Genomic DNA, 18872 nt, shown 5'->3' with positions numbered 1-18872 from the left:
TTCGGCCGTCACTCTGCTGGGACGCCGGGCGACCCTCCCCGCGCCGTTCTCGAAGAACTGGCGGTTCCGGAAGGAAGCGCTTTCGTCAATTGCGGCCGAAAACTAACATTATGTGTGTTGGGAGAAAAGCCGAACTCGAATTCTGCCGTGCTCCTACATTAGATGAGCGCCAACGGCCATACCATGATGAATACACCGGTTCTCGTCCGATCTCCGAAGTTAAGCATCTTCGGGCCCGGCTAGTACTTGGATGGGTGACCGCCTGGGAAACCCGGGTGCTGTTGGCTCCCTTCCTGTTTTTTTTTTTTTTTGTTATGTCGCCAGCCCAATTTTCAAACTACCTTTCTGTTGTGACAAAGATGCTTCCTTAAGCCTTTTAAACTACTGTAATGGTACGAAAATGCAGTAATTAACTCAGTTTGAGGGAGAATGTGCTAACCAAGTTTGCCAAGAAGACTTTGAAAACGACAAAACAGTACGAATCGGCAGGTGATTTCTGAAATACGTCACCGCCTATTGTTGTGTAGGAGTGTAGAGTTCCAAATTTGATTTGTAACCACGAATTTATTCCTTAGTCGTCTCGTCTCGTCTCGTCTCGTCTCCTCCCGCAGACGTTTGTCGTGCTTGCGCTGTCATATGGACCACGACCCGAGCGGCAGCGAGCGGCAGTCGAGCAAAGTCGGGACAAGTCGGGACGGGGACAGGGACAGGGATAGGAATGGTGCGAATGCACTGCAAACTACGCAGACACCTGGTGTGAGGCGAGGCGAGGCGAGGCGAGGAAGCCCACATCGCTACCAGTGGCGCCCTCCAGCACGACACTGTCACACCCCGCACAGGCCCTCCGCTGAACACCAGGGACAAGATGCGTCCTCCGCTAGTGTCGAAGGCTGCACGCGCCCAGCGAATGACAGGGGGTGCAACGAGCAGCAGTGCGTCTCACACACGCGGCGGTGCGCCCGCCAATTCGGCCGTCACTCTGCTGGGACGCCGGGCGACCCTCCCCGCGCCGTTCTCGAAGAACTGGCGGTTCCGGAAGGAAGCGCTTTCGTCAATTGCGGCCGAAAACTAACATTATGTGTGTTGGGAGAAAAGCCGAACTCGAATTCTGCCGTGCTCCTACATTAGATGAGCGCCAACGGCCATACCATGATGAATACACCGGTTCTCGTCCGATCTCCGAAGTTAAGCATCTTCGGGCCCGGCTAGTACTTGGATGGGTGACCGCCTGGGAAACCCGGGTGCTGTTGGCTCCCTTCCTGTTTTTTTTTTTTTTGTTATGTCGCCAGCCCAATTTTCAAACTACCTTTCTGTTGTGACAAAGATGCTTCCTTAAGCCTTTTAAACTACTGTAATGGTACGAAAATGCAGTAATTAACTCAGTTTGAGGGAGAATGTGCTAACCAAGTTTGCCAAGAAGACTTTGAAAACGACAAAACAGTACGAATCGGCAGGTGATTTCTGAAATACGTCACCGCCTATTGTTGTGTAGGAGTGTAGAGTTCCAAATTTGATTTGTAACCACGAATTTATTCCTTAGTCGTCTCGTCTCGTCTCGTCTCGTCTCCTCCCGCAGACGTTTGTCGTGCTTGCGCTGTCATATGGACCACGACCCGAGCGGCAGCGAGCGGCAGTCGAGCAAAGTCGGGACAAGTCGGGACGGGGACAGGGACAGGGATAGGAATGGTGCGAATGCACTGCAAACTACGCAGACACCTGGTGTGAGGCGAGGCGAGGCGAGGCGTGGAAGCCCACATCGCTACCAGTGGCGCCCTCCAGCACGACACTGTCACACCCCGCACAGGCCCTCCGCTGAACACCAGGGACAAGATGCGTCCTCCGCTAGTGTCGAAGGCTGCACGCGCCCAGCGAATGACAGGGGGTGCAACGAGCAGCAGTGCGTCTCACACACGCGGCGGTGCGCCCGCCAATTCGGCCGTCACTCTGCTGGGACGCCGGGCGACCCTCCCCGCGCCGTTCTCGAAGAACTGGCGGTTCCGGAAGGAAGCGCTTTCGTCAATTGCGGCCGAAAACTAACATTATGTGTGTTGGGAGAAAAGCCGAACTCGAATTCTGCCGTGCTCCTACATTAGATGAGCGCCAACGGCCATACCATGATGAATACACCGGTTCTCGTCCGATCTCCGAAGTTAAGCATCTTCGGGCCCGGCTAGTACTTGGATGGGTGACCGCCTGGGAAACCCGGGTGCTGTTGGCTCCCTTCCTGTTTTTTTTTTTTTTTGTTATGTCGCCAGCCCAATTTTCAAACTACCTTTCTGTTGTGACAAAGATGCTTCCTTAAGCCTTTTAAACTACTGTAATGGTACGAAAATGCAGTAATTAACTCAGTTTGAGGGAGAATGTGCTAACCAAGTTTGCCAAGAAGACTTTGAAAACGACAAAACAGTACGAATCGGCAGGTGATTTCTGAAATACGTCACCGCCTATTGTTGTGTAGGAGTGTAGAGTTCCAAATTTGATTTGTAACCACGAATTTATTCCTTAGTCGTCTCGTCTCGTCTCGTCTCCTCCCGCAGACGTTTGTCGTGCTTGCGCTGTCATATGGACCACGACCCGAGCGGCAGCGGGCGGCAGTCGAGCAAAGTCGGGACAAGTCGGGACGGGGACAGGGACAGGGATAGGAATGGTGCGAATGCACTGCAAACTACGCAGACACCTGGTGTGAGGCGAGGCGAGGCGAGGCGAGGAAGCCCACATCGCTACCAGTGGCGCCCTCCAGCACGACACTGTCACACCCCGCACAGGCCCTCCGCTGAACACCAGGGACAAGATGCGTCCTCCGCTAGTGTCGAAGGCTGCACGCGCCCAGCGAATGACAGGGGGTGCAACGAGCAGCAGTGCGTCTCACACACGCGGCGGTGCGCCCGCCAATTCGGCCGTCACTCTGCTGGGACGCCGGGCGACCCTCCCCGCGCCGTTCTCGAAGAACTGGCGGTTCCGGAAGGAAGCGCTTTCGTCAATTGCGGCCGAAAACTAACATTATGTGTGTTGGGAGAAAAGCCGAACTCGAATTCTGCCGTGCTCCTACATTAGATGAGCGCCAACGGCCATACCATGATGAATACACCGGTTCTCGTCCGATCTCCGAAGTTAAGCATCTTCGGGCCCGGCTAGTACTTGGATGGGTGACCGCCTGGGAAACCCGGGTGCTGTTGGCTCCCTTCCTGTTTTTTTTTTTTTGTTATGTCGCCAGCCCAATTTTCAAACTACCTTTCTGTTGTGACAAAGATGCTTCCTTAAGCCTTTTAAACTACTGTAATGGTACGAAAATGCAGTAATTAACTCAGTTTGAGGGAGAATGTGCTAACCAAGTTTGCCAAGAAGACTTTGAAAACGACAAAACAGTACGAATCGGCAGGTGATTTCTGAAATACGTCACCGCCTATTGTTGTGTAGGAGTGTAGAGTTCCAAATTTGATTTGTAACCACGAATTTATTCCTTAGTCGTCTCGTCTCGTCTCGTCTCGTCTCCTCCCGCAGACGTTTGTCGTGCTTGCGCTGTCATATGGACCACGACCCGAGCGGCAGCGAGCGGCAGTCGAGCAAAGTCGGGACAAGTCGGGACGGGGACAGGGACAGGGATAGGAATGGTGCGAATGCACTGCAAACTACGCAGACACCTGGTGTGAGGCGAGGCGAGGCGAGGCGTGGAAGCCCACATCGCTACCAGTGGCGCCCTCCAGCACGACACTGTCACACCCCGCACAGGCCCTCCGCTGAACACCAGGGACAAGATGCGTCCTCCGCTAGTGTCGAAGGCTGCACGCGCCCAGCGAATGACAGGGGGTGCAACGAGCAGCAGTGCGTCTCACACACGCGGCGGTGCGCCCGCCAATTCGGCCGTCACTCTGCTGGGACGCCGGGCGACCCTCCCCGCGCCGTTCTCGAAGAACTGGCGGTTCCGGAAGGAAGCGCTTTCGTCAATTGCGGCCGAAAACTAACATTATGTGTGTTGGGAGAAAAGCCGAACTCGAATTCTGCCGTGCTCCTACATTAGATGAGCGCCAACGGCCATACCATGATGAATACACCGGTTCTCGTCCGATCTCCGAAGTTAAGCATCTTCGGGCCCGGCTAGTACTTGGATGGGTGACCGCCTGGGAAACCCGGGTGCTGTTGGCTCCCTTCCTGTTTTTTTTTTTTTTTGTTATGTCGCCAGCCCAATTTTCAAACTACCTTTCTGTTGTGACAAAGATGCTTCCTTAAGCCTTTTAAACTACTGTAATGGTACGAAAATGCAGTAATTAACTCAGTTTGAGGGAGAATGTGCTAACCAAGTTTGCCAAGAAGACTTTGAAAACGACAAAACAGTACGAATCGGCAGGTGATTTCTGAAATACGTCACCGCCTATTGTTGTGTAGGAGTGTAGAGTTCCAAATTTGATTTGTAACCACGAATTTATTCCTTAGTCGTCTCGTCTCGTCTCGTCTCCTCCCGCAGACGTTTGTCGTGCTTGCGCTGTCATATGGACCACGACCCGAGCGGCAGCGAGCGGCAGTCGAGCAAAGTCGGGACAAGTCGGGACGGGGACAGGGACAGGGATAGGAATGGTGCGAATGCACTGCAAACTACGCAGACACCTGGTGTGAGGCGAGGCGAGGCGAGGCGTGGAAGCCCACATCGCTACCAGTGGCGCCCTCCAGCACGACACTGTCACACCCCGCACAGGCCCTCCGCTGAACACCAGGGACAAGATGCGTCCTCCGCTAGTGTCGAAGGCTGCACGCGCCCAGCGAATGACAGGGGGTGCAACGAGCAGCAGTGCGTCTCACACACGCGGCGGTGCGCCCGCCAATTCGGCCGTCACTCTGCTGGGACGCCGGGCGACCCTCCCCGCGCCGTTCTCGAAGAACTGGCGGTTCCGGAAGGAAGCGCTTTCGTCAATTGCGGCCGAAAACTAACATTATGTGTGTTGGGAGAAAAGCCGAACTCGAATTCTGCCGTGCTCCTACATTAGATGAGCGCCAACGGCCATACCATGATGAATACACCGGTTCTCGTCCGATCTCCGAAGTTAAGCATCTTCGGGCCCGGCTAGTACTTGGATGGGTGACCGCCTGGGAAACCCGGGTGCTGTTGGCTCCCTTCCTGTTTTTTTTTTTTTTTGTTATGTCGCCAGCCCAATTTTCAAACTACCTTTCTGTTGTGACAAAGATGCTTCCTTAAGCCTTTTAAACTACTGTAATGGTACGAAAATGCAGTAATTAACTCAGTTTGAGGGAGAATGTGCTAACCAAGTTTGCCAAGAAGACTTTGAAAACGACAAAACAGTACGAATCGGCAGGTGATTTCTGAAATACGTCACCGCCTATTGTTGTGTAGGAGTGTAGAGTTCCAAATTTGATTTGTAACCACGAATTTATTCCTTAGTCGTCTCGTCTCGTCTCGTCTCGTCTCCTCCCGCAGACGTTTGTCGTGCTTGCGCTGTCATATGGACCACGACCCGAGCGGCAGCGAGCGGCAGTCGAGCAAAGTCGGGACAAGTCGGGACGGGGACAGGGACAGGGATAGGAATGGTGCGAATGCACTGCAAACTACGCAGACACCTGGTGTGAGGCGAGGCGAGGCGAGGCGAGGCGAGGAAGCCCACATCGCTACCAGTGGCGCCCTCCAGCACGACACTGTCACACCCCGCACAGGCCCTCCGCTGAACACCAGGGACAAGATGCGTCCTCCGCTAGTGTCGAAGGCTGCACGCGCCCAGCGAATGACAGGGGGTGCAACGAGCAGCAGTGCGTCTCACACACGCGGCGGTGCGCCCGCCAATTCGGCCGTCACTCTGCTGGGACGCCGGGCGACCCTCCCCGCGCCGTTCTCGAAGAACTGGCGGTTCCGGAAGGAAGCGCTTTCGTCAATTGCGGCCGAAAACTAACATTATGTGTGTTGGGAGAAAAGCCGAACTCGAATTCTGCCGTGCTCCTACATTAGATGAGCGCCAACGGCCATACCATGATGAATACACCGGTTCTCGTCCGATCTCCGAAGTTAAGCATCTTCGGGCCCGGCTAGTACTTGGATGGGTGACCGCCTGGGAAACCCGGGTGCTGTTGGCTCCCTTCCTGTTTTTTTTTTTTTTTGTTATGTCGCCAGCCCAATTTTCAAACTACCTTTCTGTTGTGACAAAGATGCTTCCTTAAGCCTTTTAAACTACTGTAATGGTACGAAAATGCAGTAATTAACTCAGTTTGAGGGAGAATGTGCTAACCAAGTTTGCCAAGAAGACTTTGAAAACGACAAAACAGTACGAATCGGCAGGTGATTTCTGAAATACGTCACCGCCTATTGTTGTGTAGGAGTGTAGAGTTCCAAATTTGATTTGTAACCACGAATTTATTCCTTAGTCGTCTCGTCTCGTCTCGTCTCGTCTCCTCCCGCAGACGTTTGTCGTGCTTGCGCTGTCATATGGACCACGACCCGAGCGGCAGCGAGCGGCAGTCGAGCAAAGTCGGGACAAGTCGGGACGGGGACAGGGACAGGGATAGGAATGGTGCGAATGCACTGCAAACTACGCAGACACCTGGTGTGAGGCGAGGCGAGGCGAGGCGAGGAAGCCCACATCGCTACCAGTGGCGCCCTCCAGCACGACACTGTCACACCCCGCACAGGCCCTCCGCTGAACACCAGGGACAAGATGCGTCCTCCGCTAGTGTCGAAGGCTGCACGCGCCCAGCGAATGACAGGGGGTGCAACGAGCAGCAGTGCGTCTCACACACGCGGCGGTGCGCCCGCCAATTCGGCCGTCACTCTGCTGGGACGCCGGGCGACCCTCCCCGCGCCGTTCTCGAAGAACTGGCGGTTCCGGAAGGAAGCGCTTTCGTCAATTGCGGCCGAAAACTAACATTATGTGTGTTGGGAGAAAAGCCGAACTCGAATTCTGCCGTGCTCCTACATTAGATGAGCGCCAACGGCCATACCATGATGAATACACCGGTTCTCGTCCGATCTCCGAAGTTAAGCATCTTCGGGCCCGGCTAGTACTTGGATGGGTGACCGCCTGGGAAACCCGGGTGCTGTTGGCTCCCTTCCTGTTTTTTTTTTTTTTTGTTATGTCGCCAGCCCAATTTTCAAACTACCTTTCTGTTGTGACAAAGATGCTTCCTTAAGCCTTTTAAACTACTGTAATGGTACGAAAATGCAGTAATTAACTCAGTTTGAGGGAGAATGTGCTAACCAAGTTTGCCAAGAAGACTTTGAAAACGACAAAACAGTACGAATCGGCAGGTGATTTCTGAAATACGTCACCGCCTATTGTTGTGTAGGAGTGTAGAGTTCCAAATTTGATTTGTAACCACGAATTTATTCCTTAGTCGTCTCGTCTCGTCTCGTCTCGTCTCCTCCCGCAGACGTTTGTCGTGCTTGCGCTGTCATATGGACCACGACCCGAGCGGCAGCGAGCGGCAGTCGAGCAAAGTCGGGACAAGTCGGGACGGGGACAGGGACAGGGATAGGAATGGTGCGAATGCACTGCAAACTACGCAGACACCTGGTGTGAGGCGAGGCGAGGCGAGGCGAGGAAGCCCACATCGCTACCAGTGGCGCCCTCCAGCACGACACTGTCACACCCCGCACAGGCCCTCCGCTGAACACCAGGGACAAGATGCGTCCTCCGCTAGTGTCGAAGGCTGCACGCGCCCAGCGAATGACAGGGGGTGCAACGAGCAGCAGTGCGTCTCACACACGCGGCGGTGCGCCCGCCAATTCGGCCGTCACTCTGCTGGGACGCCGGGCGACCCTCCCCGCGCCGTTCTCGAAGAACTGGCGGTTCCGGAAGGAAGCGCTTTCGTCAATTGCGGCCGAAAACTAACATTATGTGTGTTGGGAGAAAAGCCGAACTCGAATTCTGCCGTGCTCCTACATTAGATGAGCGCCAACGGCCATACCATGATGAATACACCGGTTCTCGTCCGATCTCCGAAGTTAAGCATCTTCGGGCCCGGCTAGTACTTGGATGGGTGACCGCCTGGGAAACCCGGGTGCTGTTGGCTCCCTTCCTGTTTTTTTTTTTTTTGTTATGTCGCCAGCCCAATTTTCAAACTACCTTTCTGTTGTGACAAAGATGCTTCCTTAAGCCTTTTAAACTACTGTAATGGTACGAAAATGCAGTAATTAACTCAGTTTGAGGGAGAATGTGCTAACCAAGTTTGCCAAGAAGACTTTGAAAACGACAAAACAGTACGAATCGGCAGGTGATTTCTGAAATACGTCACCGCCTATTGTTGTGTAGGAGTGTAGAGTTCCAAATTTGATTTGTAACCACGAATTTATTCCTTAGTCGTCTCGTCTCGTCTCGTCTCGTCTCCTCCCGCAGACGTTTGTCGTGCTTGCGCTGTCATATGGACCACGACCCGAGCGGCAGCGAGCGGCAGTCGAGCAAAGTCGGGACAAGTCGGGACGGGGACAGGGACAGGGATAGGAATGGTGCGAATGCACTGCAAACTACGCAGACACCTGGTGTGAGGCGAGGCGAGGCGAGGCGTGGAAGCCCACATCGCTACCAGTGGCGCCCTCCAGCACGACACTGTCACACCCCGCACAGGCCCTCCGCTGAACACCAGGGACAAGATGCGTCCTCCGCTAGTGTCGAAGGCTGCACGCGCCCAGCGAATGACAGGGGGTGCAACGAGCAGCAGTGCGTCTCACACACGCGGCGGTGCGCCCGCCAATTCGGCCGTCACTCTGCTGGGACGCCGGGCGACCCTCCCCGCGCCGTTCTCGAAGAACTGGCGGTTCCGGAAGGAAGCGCTTTCGTCAATTGCGGCCGAAAACTAACATTATGTGTGTTGGGAGAAAAGCCGAACTCGAATTCTGCCGTGCTCCTACATTAGATGAGCGCCAACGGCCATACCATGATGAATACACCGGTTCTCGTCCGATCTCCGAAGTTAAGCATCTTCGGGCCCGGCTAGTACTTGGATGGGTGACCGCCTGGGAAACCCGGGTGCTGTTGGCTCCCTTCCTGTTTTTTTTTTTTTTTGTTATGTCGCCAGCCCAATTTTCAAACTACCTTTCTGTTGTGACAAAGATGCTTCCTTAAGCCTTTTAAACTACTGTAATGGTACGAAAATGCAGTAATTAACTCAGTTTGAGGGAGAATGTGCTAACCAAGTTTGCCAAGAAGACTTTGAAAACGACAAAACAGTACGAATCGGCAGGTGATTTCTGAAATACGTCACCGCCTATTGTTGTGTAGGAGTGTAGAGTTCCAAATTTGATTTGTAACCACGAATTTATTCCTTAGTCGTCTCGTCTCGTCTCGTCTCGTCTCCTCCCGCAGACGTTTGTCGTGCTTGCGCTGTCATATGGACCACGACCCGAGCGGCAGCGAGCGGCAGTCGAGCAAAGTCGGGACAAGTCGGGACGGGGACAGGGACAGGGATAGGAATGGTGCGAATGCACTGCAAACTACGCAGACACCTGGTGTGAGGCGAGGCGAGGCGAGGCGAGGCGAGGAAGCCCACATCGCTACCAGTGGCGCCCTCCAGCACGACACTGTCACACCCCGCACAGGCCCTCCGCTGAACACCAGGGACAAGATGCGTCCTCCGCTAGTGTCGAAGGCTGCACGCGCCCAGCGAATGACAGGGGGTGCAACGAGCAGCAGTGCGTCTCACACACGCGGCGGTGCGCCCGCCAATTCGGCCGTCACTCTGCTGGGACGCCGGGCGACCCTCCCCGCGCCGTTCTCGAAGAACTGGCGGTTCCGGAAGGAAGCGCTTTCGTCAATTGCGGCCGAAAACTAACATTATGTGTGTTGGGAGAAAAGCCGAACTCGAATTCTGCCGTGCTCCTACATTAGATGAGCGCCAACGGCCATACCATGATGAATACACCGGTTCTCGTCCGATCTCCGAAGTTAAGCATCTTCGGGCCCGGCTAGTACTTGGATGGGTGACCGCCTGGGAAACCCGGGTGCTGTTGGCTCCCTTCCTGTTTTTTTTTTTTTTGTTATGTCGCCAGCCCAATTTTCAAACTACCTTTCTGTTGTGACAAAGATGCTTCCTTAAGCCTTTTAAACTACTGTAATGGTACGAAAATGCAGTAATTAACTCAGTTTGAGGGAGAATGTGCTAACCAAGTTTGCCAAGAAGACTTTGAAAACGACAAAACAGTACGAATCGGCAGGTGATTTCTGAAATACGTCACCGCCTATTGTTGTGTAGGAGTGTAGAGTTCCAAATTTGATTTGTAACCACGAATTTATTCCTTAGTCGTCTCGTCTCGTCTCGTCTCGTCTCCTCCCGCAGACGTTTGTCGTGCTTGCGCTGTCATATGGACCACGACCCGAGCGGCAGCGAGCGGCAGTCGAGCAAAGTCGGGACAAGTCGGGACGGGGACAGGGACAGGGATAGGAATGGTGCGAATGCACTGCAAACTACGCAGACACCTGGTGTGAGGCGAGGCGAGGCGAGGCGTGGAAGCCCACATCGCTACCAGTGGCGCCCTCCAGCACGACACTGTCACACCCCGCACAGGCCCTCCGCTGAACACCAGGGACAAGATGCGTCCTCCGCTAGTGTCGAAGGCTGCACGCGCCCAGCGAATGACAGGGGGTGCAACGAGCAGCAGTGCGTCTCACACACGCGGCGGTGCGCCCGCCAATTCGGCCGTCACTCTGCTGGGACGCCGGGCGACCCTCCCCGCGCCGTTCTCGAAGAACTGGCGGTTCCGGAAGGAAGCGCTTTCGTCAATTGCGGCCGAAAACTAACATTATGTGTGTTGGGAGAAAAGCCGAACTCGAATTCTGCCGTGCTCCTACATTAGATGAGCGCCAACGGCCATACCATGATGAATACACCGGTTCTCGTCCGATCTCCGAAGTTAAGCATCTTCGGGCCCGGCTAGTACTTGGATGGGTGACCGCCTGGGAAACCCGGGTGCTGTTGGCTCCCTTCCTGTTTTTTTTTTTTTTTGTTATGTCGCCAGCCCAATTTTCAAACTACCTTTCTGTTGTGACAAAGATGCTTCCTTAAGCCTTTTAAACTACTGTAATGGTACGAAAATGCAGTAATTAACTCAGTTTGAGGGAGAATGTGCTAACCAAGTTTGCCAAGAAGACTTTGAAAACGACAAAACAGTACGAATCGGCAGGTGATTTCTGAAATACGTCACCGCCTATTGTTGTGTAGGAGTGTAGAGTTCCAAATTTGATTTGTAACCACGAATTTATTCCTTAGTCGTCTCGTCTCGTCTCGTCTCGTCTCCTCCCGCAGACGTTTGTCGTGCTTGCGCTGTCATATGGACCACGACCCGAGCGGCAGCGAGCGGCAGTCGAGCAAAGTCGGGACAAGTCGGGACGGGGACAGGGACAGGGATAGGAATGGTGCGAATGCACTGCAAACTACGCAGACACCTGGTGTGAGGCGAGGCGAGGCGAGGCGAGGCGAGGAAGCCCACATCGCTACCAGTGGCGCCCTCCAGCACGACACTGTCACACCCCGCACAGGCCCTCCGCTGAACACCAGGGACAAGATGCGTCCTCCGCTAGTGTCGAAGGCTGCACGCGCCCAGCGAATGACAGGGGGTGCAACGAGCAGCAGTGCGTCTCACACACGCGGCGGTGCGCCCGCCAATTCGGCCGTCACTCTGCTGGGACGCCGGGCGACCCTCCCCGCGCCGTTCTCGAAGAACTGGCGGTTCCGGAAGGAAGCGCTTTCGTCAATTGCGGCCGAAAACTAACATTATGTGTGTTGGGAGAAAAGCCGAACTCGAATTCTGCCGTGCTCCTACATTAGATGAGCGCCAACGGCCATACCATGATGAATACACCGGTTCTCGTCCGATCTCCGAAGTTAAGCATCTTCGGGCCCGGCTAGTACTTGGATGGGTGACCGCCTGGGAAACCCGGGTGCTGTTGGCTCCCTTCCTGTTTTTTTTTTTTTTTTGTTATGTCGCCAGCCCAATTTTCAAACTACCTTTCTGTTGTGACAAAGATGCTTCCTTAAGCCTTTTAAACTACTGTAATGGTACGAAAATGCAGTAATTAACTCAGTTTGAGGGAGAATGTGCTAACCAAGTTTGCCAAGAAGACTTTGAAAACGACAAAACAGTACGAATCGGCAGGTGATTTCTGAAATACGTCACCGCCTATTGTTGTGTAGGAGTGTAGAGTTCCAAATTTGATTTGTAACCACGAATTTATTCCTTAGTCGTCTCGTCTCGTCTCGTCTCGTCTCCTCCCGCAGACGTTTGTCGTGCTTGCGCTGTCATATGGACCACGACCCGAGCGGCAGCGAGCGGCAGTCGAGCAAAGTCGGGACAAGTCGGGACGGGGACAGGGACAGGGATAGGAATGGTGCGAATGCACTGCAAACTACGCAGACACCTGGTGTGAGGCGAGGCGAGGCGAGGCGAGGCGAGGAAGCCCACATCGCTACCAGTGGCGCCCTCCAGCACGACACTGTCACACCCCGCACAGGCCCTCCGCTGAACACCAGGGACAAGATGCGTCCTCCGCTAGTGTCGAAGGCTGCACGCGCCCAGCGAATGACAGGGGGTGCAACGAGCAGCAGTGCGTCTCACACACGCGGCGGTGCGCCCGCCAATTCGGCCGTCACTCTGCTGGGACGCCGGGCGACCCTCCCCGCGCCGTTCTCGAAGAACTGGCGGTTCCGGAAGGAAGCGCTTTCGTCAATTGCGGCCGAAAACTAACATTATGTGTGTTGGGAGAAAAGCCGAACTCGAATTCTGCCGTGCTCCTACATTAGATGAGCGCCAACGGCCATACCATGATGAATACACCGGTTCTCGTCCGATCTCCGAAGTTAAGCATCTTCGGGCCCGGCTAGTACTTGGATGGGTGACCGCCTGGGAAACCCGGGTGCTGTTGGCTCCCTTCCTGTTTTTTTTTTTTTTTGTTATGTCGCCAGCCCAATTTTCAAACTACCTTTCTGTTGTGACAAAGATGCTTCCTTAAGCCTTTTAAACTACTGTAATGGTACGAAAATGCAGTAATTAACTCAGTTTGAGGGAGAATGTGCTAACCAAGTTTGCCAAGAAGACTTTGAAAACGACAAAACAGTACGAATCGGCAGGTGATTTCTGAAATACGTCACCGCCTATTGTTGTGTAGGAGTGTAGAGTTCCAAATTTGATTTGTAACCACGAATTTATTCCTTAGTCGTCTCGTCTCGTCTCGTCTCGTCTCCTCCCGCAGACGTTTGTCGTGCTTGCGCTGTCATATGGACCACGACCCGAGCGGCAGCGAGCGGCAGTCGAGCAAAGTCGGGACAAGTCGGGACGGGGACAGGGACAGGGATAGGAATGGTGCGAATGCACTGCAAACTACGCAGACACCTGGTGTGAGGCGAGGCGAGGCGAGGCGAGGCGAGGAAGCCCACATCGCTACCAGTGGCGCCCTCCAGCACGACACTGTCACACCCCGCACAGGCCCTCCGCTGAACACCAGGGACAAGATGCGTCCTCCGCTAGTGTCGAAGGCTGCACGCGCCCAGCGAATGACAGGGGGTGCAACGAGCAGCAGTGCGTCTCACACACGCGGCGGTGCGCCCGCCAATTCGGCCGTCACTCTGCTGGGACGCCGGGCGACCCTCCCCGCGCCGTTCTCGAAGAACTGGCGGTTCCGGAAGGAAGCGCTTTCGTCAATTGCGGCCGAAAACTAACATTATGTGTGTTGGGAGAAAAGCCGAACTCGAATTCTGCCGTGCTCCTACATTAGATGAGCGCCAACGGCCATACCATGATGAATACACCGGTTCTCGTCCGATCTCCGAAGTTAAGCATCTTCGGGCCCGGCTAGTACTTGGATGGGTGACCGCCTGGGAAACCCGGGTGCTGTTGGCTCCCTTCCTGTTTTTTTTTTTTTTTGTTATGTCGCCAGCCCAATTTTCAAACTACCTTTCTGTTGTGACAAAGATGCTTCCTTAAGCCTTTTAAACTACTGTAATGGTACGAAAATGCAGTAATTAACTCAGTTTGAGGGAGAATGTGCTAACCAAGTTTGCCAAGAAGACTTTGAAAACGACAAAACAGTACGAATCGGCAGGTGATTTCTGAAATACGTCACCGCCTATTGTTGTGTAGGAGTGTAGAGTTCCAAATTTGATTTGTAACCACGAATTTATTCCTTAGTCGTCTCGTCTCGTCTCGTCTCGTCTCCTCCCGCAGACGTTTGTCGTGCTTGCGCTGTCATATGGACCACGACCCGAGCGGCAGCGAGCGGCAGTCGAGCAAAGTCGGGACAAGTCGGGACGGGGACAGGGACAGGGATAGGAATGGTGCGAATGCACTGCAAACTACGCAGACACCTGGTGTGAGGCGAGGCGAGGCGAGGCGAGGCGAGGAAGCCCACATCGCTACCAGTGGCGCCCTCCAGCACGACACTGTCACACCCCGCACAGGCCCTCCGCTGAACACCAGGGACAAGATGCGTCCTCCGCTAGTGTCGAAGGCTGCACGCGCCCAGCGAATGACAGGGGGTGCAACGAGCAGCAGTGCGTCTCACACACGCGGCGGTGCGCCCGCCAATTCGGCCGTCACTCTGCTGGGACGCCGGGCGACCCTCCCCGCGCCGTTCTCGAAGAACTGGCGGTTCCGGAAGGAAGCGCTTTCGTCAATTGCGGCCGAAAACTAACATTATGTGTGTTGGGAGAAAAGCCGAACTCGAATTCTGCCGTGCTCCTACATTAGATGAGCGCCAACGGCCATACCATGATGAATACACCGGTTCTCGTCCGATCTCCGAAGTTAAGCATCTTCGGGCCCGGCTAGTACTTGGATGGGTGACCGCCTGGGAAACCCGGGTGCTGTTGGCTCCCTTCCTGTTTTTTTTTTTTTTTTGTTATGTCGCCAGCCCAATTTTCAAACTACCTTTCTGTTGTGACAAAGATGCTTCCTTAAGCCTTTTAAACTACTGTAATGGTACGAAAATGCAGTAATTAACTCAGTTTGAGGGAGAATGTGCTAACCAAGTTTGCCAAGAAGACTTTGAAAACGACAAAACAGTACGAATCGGCAGGTGATTTCTGAAATACGTCACCGCCTATTGTTGTGTAGGAGTGTAGAGTTCCAAATTTGATTTGTAACCACGAATTTATTCCTTAGTCGTCTCGTCTCGTCTCGTCTCGTCTCCTCCCGCAGACGTTTGTCGTGCTTGCGCTGTCATATGGACCACGACCCGAGCGGCAGCGAGCGGCAGTCGAGCAAAGTCGGGACAAGTCGGGACGGGGACAGGGACAGGGATAGGAATGGTGCGAATGCACTGCAAACTACGCAGACACCTGGTGTGAGGCGAGGCGAGGCGAGGCGAGGCGAGGAAGCCCACATCGCTACCAGTGGCGCCCTCCAGCACGACACTGTCACACCCCGCACAGGCCCTCCGCTGAACACCAGGGACAAGATGCGTCCTCCGCTAGTGTCGAAGGCTGCACGCGCCCAGCGAATGACAGGGGGTGCAACGAGCAGCAGTGCGTCTCACACACGCGGCGGTGCGCCCGCCAATTCGGCCGTCACTCTGCTGGGACGCCGGGCGACCCTCCCCGCGCCGTTCTCGAAGAACTGGCGGTTCCGGAAGGAAGCGCTTTCGTCAATTGCGGCCGAAAACTAACATTATGTGTGTTGGGAGAAAAGCCGAACTCGAATTCTGCCGTGCTCCTACATTAGATGAGCGCCAACGGCCATACCATGATGAATACACCGGTTCTCGTCCGATCTCCGAAGTTAAGCATCTTCGGGCCCGGCTAGTACTTGGATGGGTGACCGCCTGGGAAACCCGGGTGCTGTTGGCTCCCTTCCTGTTTTTTTTTTTTTTTTGTTATGTCGCCAGCCCAATTTTCAAACTACCTTTCTGTTGTGACAAAGATGCTTCCTTAAGCCTTTTAAACTACTGTAATGGTACGAAAATGCAGTAATTAACTCAGTTTGAGGGAGAATGTGCTAACCAAGTTTGCCAAGAAGACTTTGAAAACGACAAAACAGTACGAATCGGCAGGTGATTTCTGAAATACGTCACCGCCTATTGTTGTGTAGGAGTGTAGAGTTCCAAATTTGATTTGTAACCACGAATTTATTCCTTAGTCGTCTCGTCTCGTCTCGTCTCGTCTCCTCCCGCAGACGTTTGTCGTGCTTGCGCTGTCATATGGACCACGACCCGAGCGGCAGCGAGCGGCAGTCGAGCAAAGTCGGGACAAGTCGGGACGGGGACAGGGACAGGGATAGGAATGGTGCGAATGCACTGCAAACTACGCAGACACCTGGTGTGAGGCGAGGCGAGGCGAGGCGAGGCGAGGAAGCCCACATCGCTACCAGTGGCGCCCTCCAGCACGACACTGTCACACCCCGCACAGGCCCTCCGCTGAACACCAGGGACAAGATGCGTCCTCCGCTAGTGTCGAAGGCTGCACGCGCCCAGCGAATGACAGGGGGTGCAACGAGCAGCAGTGCGTCTCACACACGCGGCGGTGCGCCCGCCAATTCGGCCGTCACTCTGCTGGGACGCCGGGCGACCCTCCCCGCGCCGTTCTCGAAGAAATGGCGGTTCCAGAAAGGAAGCGCTTTCGTCAATTGCGGCCGAAAACTAACATTATGTGTGTTGGGAGAAAAGCCGAACTCGAATTCTGCCGTGCTCCTACATTAGATGAGCGCCAACGGCCATACCATGATGAATACACCGGTTCTCGTCCGATCTCCGAAGTTAAGCATCTTCGGGCCCGGCTAGTACTTGGATGGGTGACCGCCTGGGAAACCCGGGTGCTGTTGGCTCCCTTCCTGTTTTTTTTTTTTTTTGTTATGTCGCCAGCCCAATTTTCAAACTACCTTTCTGTTGTGACAAAGATGCTTCCTTAAGCCTTTTAAACTACTGTAATGGTACGAAAATGCAGTAATTAACTCAGTTTGAGGGAGAATGTGCTAACCAAGTTTGCCAAGAAGACTTTGAAAACGACAAAACAGTACGAATCGGCAGGTGATTTCTGAAATACGTCACCGCCTATTGTTGTGTAGGAGTGTAGAGTTCCAAATTTGATTTGTAACCACGAATTTATTCCTTAGTCGTCTCGTCTCGTCTCGTCTCGTCTCCTCCCGCAGACGTTTGTCGTGCTTGCGCTGTCATATGGACCACGACCCGAGCGGCAGCGAGCGGCAGTCGAGCAAAGTCGGGACAAGTCGGGACGGGGACAGGGACAGGGATAGGAATGGTGCGAATGCACTGCAAACTACGCAGACACCTGGTGTGAGGCGAGGCGAGGCGAGGCGAGGAAGCCCACATCGCTACCAGTGGCGCCCTCCAGCACGACACTGTCACACCCCGCACAGGCCCTCCGCTGAACACCAGGGACAAGATGCGTCCTCCGCTAGTGTCGAAGGCTGCACGCGCCCAGCGAATGACAGGGGGTGCAACGAGCAGCAGTGCGTCTCACACACGCGGCGGTGCGCCCGCCAATTCGGCCGTCACTCTGCTGGGACGCCGGGCGACCCTCCCCGCGCCGTTCTCGAAGAACTGGCGGTTCCGGAAGGAAGCGCTTTCGTCAATTGCGGCCGAAAACTAACATTATGTGTGTTGGGAGAAAAGCCGAACTCGAATTCTGCCGTGCTCCTACATTAGATGAGCGCCAACGGCCATACCATGATGAATACACCGGTTCTCGTCCGATCACCGAAGTTAAGCATCATCGGGCCCGGATAGTACTTGGATGGGTGACCGCCTGGGAAACCCGGGTGCTGTTGGCTCCCTTCCTGTTTTTTTTTTTTTTTTGTTATGTCGCCAGCCCAATTTTCAAACTACCTTTCTGTTGTGACAAAGATGCTTCCTTAAGCCTTTTAAACTACTGTAATGGTACGAAAATGCAGTAATTAACTCAGTTTGAGGGAGAATGTGCTAACCAAGTTTGCCAAGAAGACTTTGAAAACGACAAAACAGTACGAATCGGCAGGTGATTTCTGAAATACGTCACCGCCTATTGTTGTGTAGGAGTGTAGAGTTCCAAATTTGATTTGTAACCACGAATTTATTCCTTAGTCGTCTCGTCTCGTCTCGTCTCGTCTCCTCCCGCAGACGTTTGTCGTGCTTGCGCTGTCATATGGACCACGACCCGAGCGGCAGCGAGCGGCAGTCGAGCAAAGTCGGGACAAGTCGGGACGGGGACAGGGACAGGGATAGGAATGGTGCGAATGCACTGCAAACTACGCAGACACCTGGTGTGAGGCGAGGCGAGGCGAGGCGAGGCGAGGAAGCCCACATCGCTACCAGTGGCGCCCTCCAGCACGACACTGTCACACCCCGCACAGGCCCTCCGCTGAACACCAGGGACAAGATGCGTCCTCCGCTAGTGTCGAAGGCTGCACGCGCCCAGCGAATGACAGGGGGTGCAACGAGCAGCAGTGCGTCTCACACACGCGGCGGTGCGCCCGCCAATTCGGCCGTCACTCTGCTGGGACGCCGGGCGACCCTCCCCGCGCCGTTCTCGAAGAACTGGCGGTTCCGGAAGGAAGCGCTTTCGTCAATTGCGGCCGAAAACTAACATTATGTGTGTTGGGAGAAAAGCCGAACTCGAATTCTGCCGTGCTCCTACATTAGATGAGCGCCAACGGCCATACCATGATGAATACACCGGTTCTCGTCCGATCTCCGAAGTTAAGCATCTTCGGGCCCGGCTAGTACTTGGATGGGTGACCGCCTGGGAAACCCGGGTGCTGTTGGCTCCCTTCCTGTTTTTTTTTTTTTTTTTGTTATGTCGCCAGCCCAATTTTCAAACTACCTTTCTGTTGTGACAAAGATGCTTCCTTAAGCCTTTTAAACTACTGTAATGGTACGAAAATGCAGTAATTAACTCAGTTTGAGGGAGAATGTGCTAACCAAGTTTGCCAAGAAGACTTTGAAAACGACAAAACAGTACGA

General features: G+C 54.3%; 20 non-coding genes across 20 annotated transcripts; all 20 read left to right on the top strand.

Moving 5' to 3' along the window:
- The first annotated feature begins 168 nt into the window (after positions 1–168).
- Positions 169–287, top strand: LOC126140133 (5S ribosomal RNA). The gene has a single exon (XR_007528762.1). It is a non-coding gene; the product is annotated as a 5S ribosomal RNA (ribosomal RNA).
- An 847-nt stretch (positions 288–1134) lies between these two features.
- On the top strand, positions 1135–1253 carry LOC126140132 (5S ribosomal RNA). The gene has a single exon (XR_007528761.1). It is a non-coding gene; the product is annotated as a 5S ribosomal RNA (ribosomal RNA).
- Positions 1254–2099: 846 nt separating this feature from the next.
- Positions 2100–2218, top strand: LOC126140130 (5S ribosomal RNA). The gene has a single exon (XR_007528759.1). It is a non-coding gene; the product is annotated as a 5S ribosomal RNA (ribosomal RNA).
- An 842-nt stretch (positions 2219–3060) lies between these two features.
- On the top strand, positions 3061–3179 carry LOC126140128 (5S ribosomal RNA). Its single transcript, XR_007528758.1, has one exon. It is a non-coding gene; the product is annotated as a 5S ribosomal RNA (ribosomal RNA).
- Positions 3180–4024: 845 nt separating this feature from the next.
- LOC126140127 (5S ribosomal RNA) lies at positions 4025–4143 on the top strand. Its single transcript, XR_007528757.1, has one exon. It is a non-coding gene; the product is annotated as a 5S ribosomal RNA (ribosomal RNA).
- Positions 4144–4985: 842 nt separating this feature from the next.
- Positions 4986–5104, top strand: LOC126140126 (5S ribosomal RNA). Its single transcript, XR_007528756.1, has one exon. It is a non-coding gene; the product is annotated as a 5S ribosomal RNA (ribosomal RNA).
- An 852-nt stretch (positions 5105–5956) lies between these two features.
- Positions 5957–6075, top strand: LOC126140125 (5S ribosomal RNA). Its single transcript, XR_007528755.1, has one exon. It is a non-coding gene; the product is annotated as a 5S ribosomal RNA (ribosomal RNA).
- Positions 6076–6922: 847 nt separating this feature from the next.
- On the top strand, positions 6923–7041 carry LOC126140124 (5S ribosomal RNA). The gene has a single exon (XR_007528754.1). It is a non-coding gene; the product is annotated as a 5S ribosomal RNA (ribosomal RNA).
- Positions 7042–7888: 847 nt separating this feature from the next.
- Positions 7889–8007, top strand: LOC126140123 (5S ribosomal RNA). Its single transcript, XR_007528753.1, has one exon. It is a non-coding gene; the product is annotated as a 5S ribosomal RNA (ribosomal RNA).
- Positions 8008–8853: 846 nt separating this feature from the next.
- Positions 8854–8972, top strand: LOC126140122 (5S ribosomal RNA). The gene has a single exon (XR_007528752.1). It is a non-coding gene; the product is annotated as a 5S ribosomal RNA (ribosomal RNA).
- Positions 8973–9824: 852 nt separating this feature from the next.
- On the top strand, positions 9825–9943 carry LOC126140121 (5S ribosomal RNA). The gene has a single exon (XR_007528751.1). It is a non-coding gene; the product is annotated as a 5S ribosomal RNA (ribosomal RNA).
- Positions 9944–10789: 846 nt separating this feature from the next.
- Positions 10790–10908, top strand: LOC126140120 (5S ribosomal RNA). Its single transcript, XR_007528750.1, has one exon. It is a non-coding gene; the product is annotated as a 5S ribosomal RNA (ribosomal RNA).
- Positions 10909–11760: 852 nt separating this feature from the next.
- LOC126140117 (5S ribosomal RNA) lies at positions 11761–11879 on the top strand. Its single transcript, XR_007528748.1, has one exon. It is a non-coding gene; the product is annotated as a 5S ribosomal RNA (ribosomal RNA).
- Positions 11880–12732: 853 nt separating this feature from the next.
- On the top strand, positions 12733–12851 carry LOC126140116 (5S ribosomal RNA). The gene has a single exon (XR_007528747.1). It is a non-coding gene; the product is annotated as a 5S ribosomal RNA (ribosomal RNA).
- Positions 12852–13703: 852 nt separating this feature from the next.
- Positions 13704–13822, top strand: LOC126140115 (5S ribosomal RNA). The gene has a single exon (XR_007528746.1). It is a non-coding gene; the product is annotated as a 5S ribosomal RNA (ribosomal RNA).
- Positions 13823–14674: 852 nt separating this feature from the next.
- On the top strand, positions 14675–14793 carry LOC126140114 (5S ribosomal RNA). The gene has a single exon (XR_007528745.1). It is a non-coding gene; the product is annotated as a 5S ribosomal RNA (ribosomal RNA).
- An 853-nt stretch (positions 14794–15646) lies between these two features.
- Positions 15647–15765, top strand: LOC126140113 (5S ribosomal RNA). The gene has a single exon (XR_007528744.1). It is a non-coding gene; the product is annotated as a 5S ribosomal RNA (ribosomal RNA).
- Positions 15766–16619: 854 nt separating this feature from the next.
- Positions 16620–16738, top strand: LOC126140112 (5S ribosomal RNA). The gene has a single exon (XR_007528743.1). It is a non-coding gene; the product is annotated as a 5S ribosomal RNA (ribosomal RNA).
- An 847-nt stretch (positions 16739–17585) lies between these two features.
- On the top strand, positions 17586–17704 carry LOC126140119 (5S ribosomal RNA). The gene has a single exon (XR_007528749.1). It is a non-coding gene; the product is annotated as a 5S ribosomal RNA (ribosomal RNA).
- Positions 17705–18557: 853 nt separating this feature from the next.
- Positions 18558–18676, top strand: LOC126140111 (5S ribosomal RNA). The gene has a single exon (XR_007528742.1). It is a non-coding gene; the product is annotated as a 5S ribosomal RNA (ribosomal RNA).
- Positions 18677–18872: the final 196 nt, after the last annotated feature.

The sequence above is a fragment of the Schistocerca cancellata genome, unplaced genomic scaffold, assembly GCF_023864275.1.
Source record: "Schistocerca cancellata isolate TAMUIC-IGC-003103 unplaced genomic scaffold, iqSchCanc2.1 HiC_scaffold_699, whole genome shotgun sequence".
Taxonomy (NCBI): domain Eukaryota; kingdom Metazoa; phylum Arthropoda; class Insecta; order Orthoptera; family Acrididae; genus Schistocerca; species Schistocerca cancellata.
Note: the sequence above shows the minus strand (reverse complement) of the source record. Positions and strands in the feature narration are given on the sequence as shown.